Here is a 7,103-nt window from a genome sequence, read left to right as displayed (position 1 = left end):
TCTATCCCGAAGTCTCTCAGTGGCCTCAGAGATCAGATTAAAGGAGCATACGTCATATTAGACTTCATTATATCACAAGCAACAACCAAAGCCTGTGTTCTAACCCTATCATCGAAATCTAATAGGCGCTCTGAATGGCAGCTGAGACATTAAAAAGTCAAGGAAGACACCGGGATTTATTAGAGAGAGCAAGAAATAAAGAACCAAGGCAAAAAGGGAAAGTGCTTTATGAATATTACTGAGAACTCCAGATGCTTTATTTCCAGAGGGATTCGCCAAGTAACACTGCTTCCCGCATTTCAATGCAGCCATTCTGACTTCTGCAGATTTATCTGAGAATCTTCTCAAGAACTCTACAAAAAGATCTCGATATATCTCCCCGGAACAGTGGTTAGGCTGTGCAAAAATCCTTCCAGCTAAGTTCAGAGCTTTTATTCTCACATCAACCTGATCAGTCTGTAGACAGAAAATAACAACCCTGGTGAATACCCAAACAAACAAACAGGAATATAAGCACTAAATAAAAACAAAGCAATCTATAACTTTCTAAAGAATAGAGTTAGAAAAGTAAGATCATATGTTTATTAAAGCGTAAGTGTATAAAAATACCAGTAGTTCCTGGGTCAAGTTCGGGATAATTGCTAGCAGTATCTGGGGAGCATTTAAGGAGATCATGAATATGATTTCGTGGTAAGAATCTTTGAGATTGGACTGGATAGAATCTTTCTCCATAAAACAGGATGTTAGAAAACTGCAAATTAACGGCTCAAGCGTGTCGGTACATTTTAATGAGAGAACTCGCAAGGTTATTAGCAGCAGGAGTCGCATCCTGTGAACCACACAAGATAATAAAAATATCATAATCTGATAATTTTGCAAATTATAATCGATAGAAAACTAATATCTGCACATCCATACCTTTCCCTCCTTCACAAGATTTTCAAGATAACACCGACAAGTGACGAACTTGCCTCTTCTTTCAGAATATCAGTCATTATCGTTAGAATGTCATTAAATAAACTTTGTCGCGCTTGCTGCGTGTTAGCCTTTCGCTGCTGCACTTTAGCGTTTTTCTGATGAGCTAAATTCTGGTGATAGTGATCTCTGTGACGAGAAGGGAATAAAATGATCATGTTAATGCAGTTTATTATTACCAACAGAACACCAGAGTAGTTTCGTAACAGTAGAAAATAAAATGTTTCATCTCTTACCTTACAACAGAGAAAAACGTGTTAAACATCTCGTGAATTAAGTCATGGCAGTCCACGTCCAGCATTAGCAGAGAGCATTTACATCGAGAAACTGTTTCCAAGATCTTTGCCCTTCTCGAGAAATAAGGGCTTACAGTATCAGAGAGCTCAGAGAACTCAGCTAGAAAGAGGTTGAAGATATCCTGAAATAAGGATACCACATGTTAAAAATAAACCACCTCACACAACCGAATTAGTACTACTGACGCTGTAAGTTCCACAAAATGCAAAGAGTCTATCTGCTCAAACACTAGTCAACAATAGTAACAGAGACATGTTTATTGCAAAGGAGTTGAAGGAATGTTCATACCCTGAGATACTTGTCTTCAAAAGGGCTCAGGTGCCAGAATCCGAAAAATCTCACTGACACAGACAGTGACTAATAGACTCACGTCGTTATCACGATTCTTAAGAAGGTCATGCTTGATGATGGATTTCTTCAGCGGTCTAAGCTCAGCTTCAAGCAGCTTCAGAGCTTTCTTCTTGCTCACAGTTTCGGTGACTAAAGGCTGCTCGATTTGTGAGAGAGTAGTAGCAGCTTCCTGTAAAGTCACAGTTACATGTGTAAGCAAACTATCAAAGATCTTCCCTATGTCACTACAATAACACTCAATCAACCCTCGGATCACCGATAAAACCCTAAAATCGATTTCAAATGCGCAAAGCAAAAGACAACCCATGAGATACAAGGCAAAAACCCACCACAAACCCCACTCAAGATCAAGTCGATTTCGAAAGGAATCGAGCTATTTTACGGAGTCAATCGAACTACAGAGCGATGAAATCAAGTTAATCGGAAACAAACCCAGATGCTTACCCGAAGTGATTTCACAAGGGAGCCCTTGTTCGGACGAGATGACTGAAGCAAACGAGAACCCATCTCGGAGACAATCTCCGTCGGAGTTTTCTCCATGCTCCGTACAGCGCTAACTGAAATCGAAAATCGAAAAGGAGACGAAACGGAACCCTAGGAAAGCCCGTCAGTGGAGTGAAAATCAAACGGTGAGTCTGCGAGAAGACGGAGGAGGAGGAGAGGGAAGCTTTGGGCGGGAGGGAGGGACCCTTTTCCCTTTTTTTTTTTTTTTTATTAATTATATAAGCGTTGTCGTCATTGGAGACTGTGTATAACACTCCCTAAGTAAAAAGAAAAATGGTTGGATATATGGCCTACTGGCGGCCCAATTTAAAAATCCTCCAAAAGCCTAAATAATTTGTTCGGGTCCAAAACCGGTTATAGGAGGAAGAAGACTGGAGGTCAGAAGTTCCTTGTGTTTTGTTAATTAGCCTAAAGGTTTTTTTGTGTAGAAATCCTTGTGCTTGTTACTCATTTTGTATAATGCTAAACTGAAAGTTCTCTGCATTTATGTTGGATAGAGCACACTTGTTTGGATCAGAAGTTTATGTACATTATGTGAATTTTTCATGTCTCAGCTTGCTCATTATTGTTATTTATTAAGCTAATTAAGTTGGTCATTCAGATTTTGATTTTTGTATTGTAATTGCCACGGTATTGCATGCTTGCTATCAAAAGTTTCTCCATTAGTACAAGTAGATGATCCTCAACTTGTAGCATATATCTTGAGGTATCAAGCTTCGACTTTTTAGCAGTCTTGAGTGTCATACCAAAACCTATACGGCTCATTCATCGATAAGTTTCACAGTAAAAAAAAAAACAATTTTATGATTATACAGTGCTTGTGTTAAACAAAAAATGTGTTCAAAAAAAGAATTACTAGCAGTGCTTATGAGTTAAAAGTTACAAAATCGAAACTATTACCATTGATCAAAACGATTATTAATATCATTCAATAATACAATGCAAATGTGGCAAACAACCAAAAAACAACCAAAGCGATTTAAAGAAGAAAATACTAATAAGGAGTACTGATTATAAGATCAATCATAATAGAAACTCCCTCAATTTCGAAAAGATCTACATTATCAAAAAATAAAATTATTTCAAAAAGATACATTTTTAACCTTTTCAATGCAATATTTAATGGTAAATTGTAAATTTCAAAAATGATAAATGTGATTATTGAAATTTTATTGGTTAAAAGTTATGAGAAATAGTTGATTCATATATTCAAAAAAGGAAAGAAATAGGTGATTCCAAAAAAAATTATTTTTTTGTGCACAAAAAATAATGCATTGATGATCAAAAATTAATAATACATTAATGCACTAATTGTTTTGGCTTTGTTTCAATTTTATTGTGATGTTTTACCTAATCGTTTTGAGGTCTTTTAAAATATATTTATTATCGATCCGTTTTTTAAAAAGAATTCTGTGGCAATTCACAAAATAGGGTGATATCATTTTTGCTCTCCTTGATGTTGGATAAGGCGTCATATTAAAGTTGTATTCGGCACCGATATCGGCTCATTTCGCTGATTTTTCTCTTCTCACCTTTAGATTAGGTTTTCTAAAATCAGTATCTATTGCAACGCGAGAGAGAAAAGAGACATATAGACTATCTTCCACTATCAATCAGGTTAGCTATTATTTTCATTTTTTCTGTCTTTAATTAGCTATTGTCTATGTCATTAGCTATTATAACAGTGTTGTAGATTTGATTTTTTCATTCATTTCTCGATATCTTGATTTACATTTCAATCTCATAGTAAAAGGTTTGTCTTTTATTCAGCATGTCTTGCGCTGACGGAGCAATACACTATATTATTCTAGAAACACCTACGTAACACATGTTGTCGACTTCTACACTGAAGTTTTCAAGCCACGACAGTCTATAACTACCATGACCAATGTAGTGTTCAGTTGAAGATCTACGACTCCTATGTACTTGTTACTCCGGCTACTCTATCCAAGTGAGTATTAATAAAACAAATTGTATTTTGAAATTTTTCATAACTCTTGTTAAGTTAATTGATTGAATTATGTTTTGTTTTACAGTTCATTGGTAATAAAACTTCTTACGGATCTCAACTCTCTTCGTATGATAAGACAAGACGCAAGATTTACGGATATGGTTTTAGAAAACCCTGTAGAAAAACAAAGATCTACAGTAAAGATGCGGGATCCTTATGGTATCTCATGGCTTTTGACAAAGTATAAGAAGGAGTACTCTGATGTCTACAGGCATTAGTGTAACCTTGAACGTCATCTTCCTGCCATATGTGATGAAATGAAGCAATAGGCTTCTTATCTTGATAAACCAGATTTATTTCTTCGAGATCTAGAAGCAAAGAAAATTGTGCTCCTCTACCGCCAACTACAAGAGGCTAAAGTTTATTTATATGTTTTAAAAAAAATAACAATAATAATGAAATTGTGATAATTGAAATACATGAAATGTCACAGATAAGAAATCTCAGGTTTTGTATGATCTGAAAACATTGTTCTATTTACAAATCATCAATCTCTACGTCCCATATTTGATGAAGTAGTGTATATATTTTGTGTGTTCTTTTTTTCTCTTTCTTTAACAGTTGGACAGAATTAATTCTTTTCGACAGTCATTAGTTGTGAATTTATTCATCAATCCGACAATGATTGACGTTCCCGAGTTGGTTGTTTGGAAGAAAAGTGTTGAGTACAATGTCCCTTGTTCTTGAGGAAATTTGTCTGCCCAACCCCAACAATCTTGTTTTTCTCCACAGCTCGCCTTGATTCACAGTAACATAGCAGATTCATTTCGTCAACTGGTTAAGCATTTCCAAACCGCAAGAAATCTATGAACAAGAAGAGACTTGGAATCAGTGAAAAGTTCGCTTGGGATCCCACTCCACAAGAAATCTGGATGATGGATCTCCTTTACAATGCCTTATTGGGGGCATATAAAGTATTGGGGGAAGCAAAAGTAATAGATTATTTGAGGAAAGGAAATGATGAAACAAAAGTATGGATTAGATTTGTAGAACAATGGTTATGAATCGTTTTATATGTTTATGTAATGAAATTGTTATGCTTTGAGGAAACAATAAATTACTAGCAGTGCTTATGAGTTAAAAGTTACAAAATCAAAAACTATTACCATAGATCAAAACGATTATTAATATCATTCAATGAATAATACAATGCAAAAGTGGCAACAACCAAAAAAAAAGAGCAAAGCAATTTAAAGAAGAAATACCAAAAGGGAGTACTAAGTATAAGGTCAAATCATAATAGAAACATACTCCCTCAGTTTTGAAAAGATTTACATTTAAAAAAAAATATTTCAAAAATATACATTTAAACATTTTCAATACAATATTTAATGGTAAATTGTAAATTTCAAGAAAGATAAATGTGGTTATTGAAATTTTATTGGTTAAAATTTATGAGAAATAGTTGGTTTATATATTCAAAAAAGAAGAATTGTTGATTCCAAAAAAAATGTATTTTTTGTGCACAAAAAAATAATGCATTACTGATCAAAATTTAATATTGTATTAATGCACTAATAGTTTTGGCTTTGTTTTCAATTCCATTATGATGTTCTATCTAATCGTTTTTAAGTTTTTTTAAAAAATATTTATTAACGATCTGTTTTTTTATTTTCAATGGCAACTCTCAAATTGGGTGATATCCTTTATGATCATGAGTATACTCCACAAGCAATCATGTTAGGTTTTGCTTTTATTTCATGATTTTTCTCTTGAATCACATATTATCTAGGTCATTATCCTTCATAACGATGTTATTCATTTCTCGATCTCTTGATTTGCATTCAAATCTGTTAAATGATCCATAGAAAAACCTTTGTTTTTCTTGTTAAACATGTCGGACACTTAGAAGACAATGCACTATATTCCTCTAGAACCTTCATATGTACTTCTTGGTGTCAAATTCTACACTGACGCTTTTCAATCCATGACAAACCATAACTACCGTGACCAAAGTAGTGTTCAATAGAATACTTGTTACTCCGGGTACTAGATCTAAGTGAGTACTGATAATAAAGTATTTGGAACTTTGTCATAACTTGCTTGTTAAGTTGACTAATTGAATTATGTTTTGTTTCAGTCGTAGAACTACTTACGGATGGCAACTCTATTCAATTGATAAGACAGATCAAAAGATTTACGGTAATGGATCTAGAAAGTCCTATGAAATCGAAAGAGCTACAATAAAGTTGAGGGATCTTTTTGGTGTTTATTGGCTTCTGAAAGAGTATCAGAAGGAGTATTATGATATCCACATGCACATTGATCCTTGTGAGAGGGTAAATATGCTTTTTATTTGTTTTTTACATCTCCAATGGTATTAACATTTTAAAATTTTTTTATTGATTAGTGTAACCAATTTGAACGTCATCTTCCTGCCATATGTGACTAAATGAGCAATTGGGCTTATTATCTTGACCAATCAGATAACTTTTTGCAATGCGAGGAGAGGAGCAACAAAAATTTGTTTCACTACCGTGAAGGCGTGAATTACAAGAGGTTAAAGTTTCTTAATATTTTAAAATTTTATAACAATAATACTGAACTTGTGATAATTGGAATATAGGAAATGCCATGGACAAAACATCTAAGAGCACCTCCAACAATGAGTATTATGAAGGGTTCTGACTATTTAAGAAAAAAGAATGAATAATAAAATTAGGAGAGAAAACACAAAAAGTTCTAAACTTAGAGGTTTTAGAAACTATTAGTAACTTAAAATACACATGTCATCATGTAAAAAATAGTGTTTTTATTGATTTTAAAAAAGTATGATTGACTAACTATAATACTAATATATATTTTAGAAACTTATATGGTTTCTTATTGTTGGAGGTGCTCTAAGGATAAGTTTTAGATGTAGTCTTCTTATGTTATTGACCACTTATAGGACCTAAAAGAGTAGAAAACTGAAAATTAGTACATTGCCATTCACTTGCACGTCACAACGTTTTTAAGTGTATAT

The 7,103-nt window shown here is 33.7% G+C and overlaps 1 long non-coding RNA gene across 1 annotated transcript; it reads right to left on the bottom strand.

Annotated features, from left to right (window-relative positions):
• Positions 1-5: 5 nt before the first annotated feature.
• On the bottom strand, positions 6-2,259 carry LOC125594051. Its single transcript, XR_007329737.1, has 7 exons — positions 2,068-2,259; positions 1,561-1,792; positions 1,212-1,393; positions 919-1,104; positions 610-829; positions 240-456; positions 6-141 (listed from the first exon to the last, which is right to left on the bottom strand). It is a non-coding gene; the product is annotated as an uncharacterized LOC125594051 (long non-coding RNA).
• Positions 2,260-7,103: the final 4,844 nt, after the last annotated feature.

The sequence above is a fragment of the Brassica napus genome, assembly GCF_020379485.1.
Source record: "Brassica napus cultivar Da-Ae chromosome A2 unlocalized genomic scaffold, Da-Ae chrA02_Random_35, whole genome shotgun sequence".
Classification (NCBI taxonomy): domain Eukaryota; kingdom Viridiplantae; phylum Streptophyta; class Magnoliopsida; order Brassicales; family Brassicaceae; genus Brassica; species Brassica napus.
Note: the sequence above shows the minus strand (reverse complement) of the source record. Positions and strands in the feature narration are given on the sequence as shown.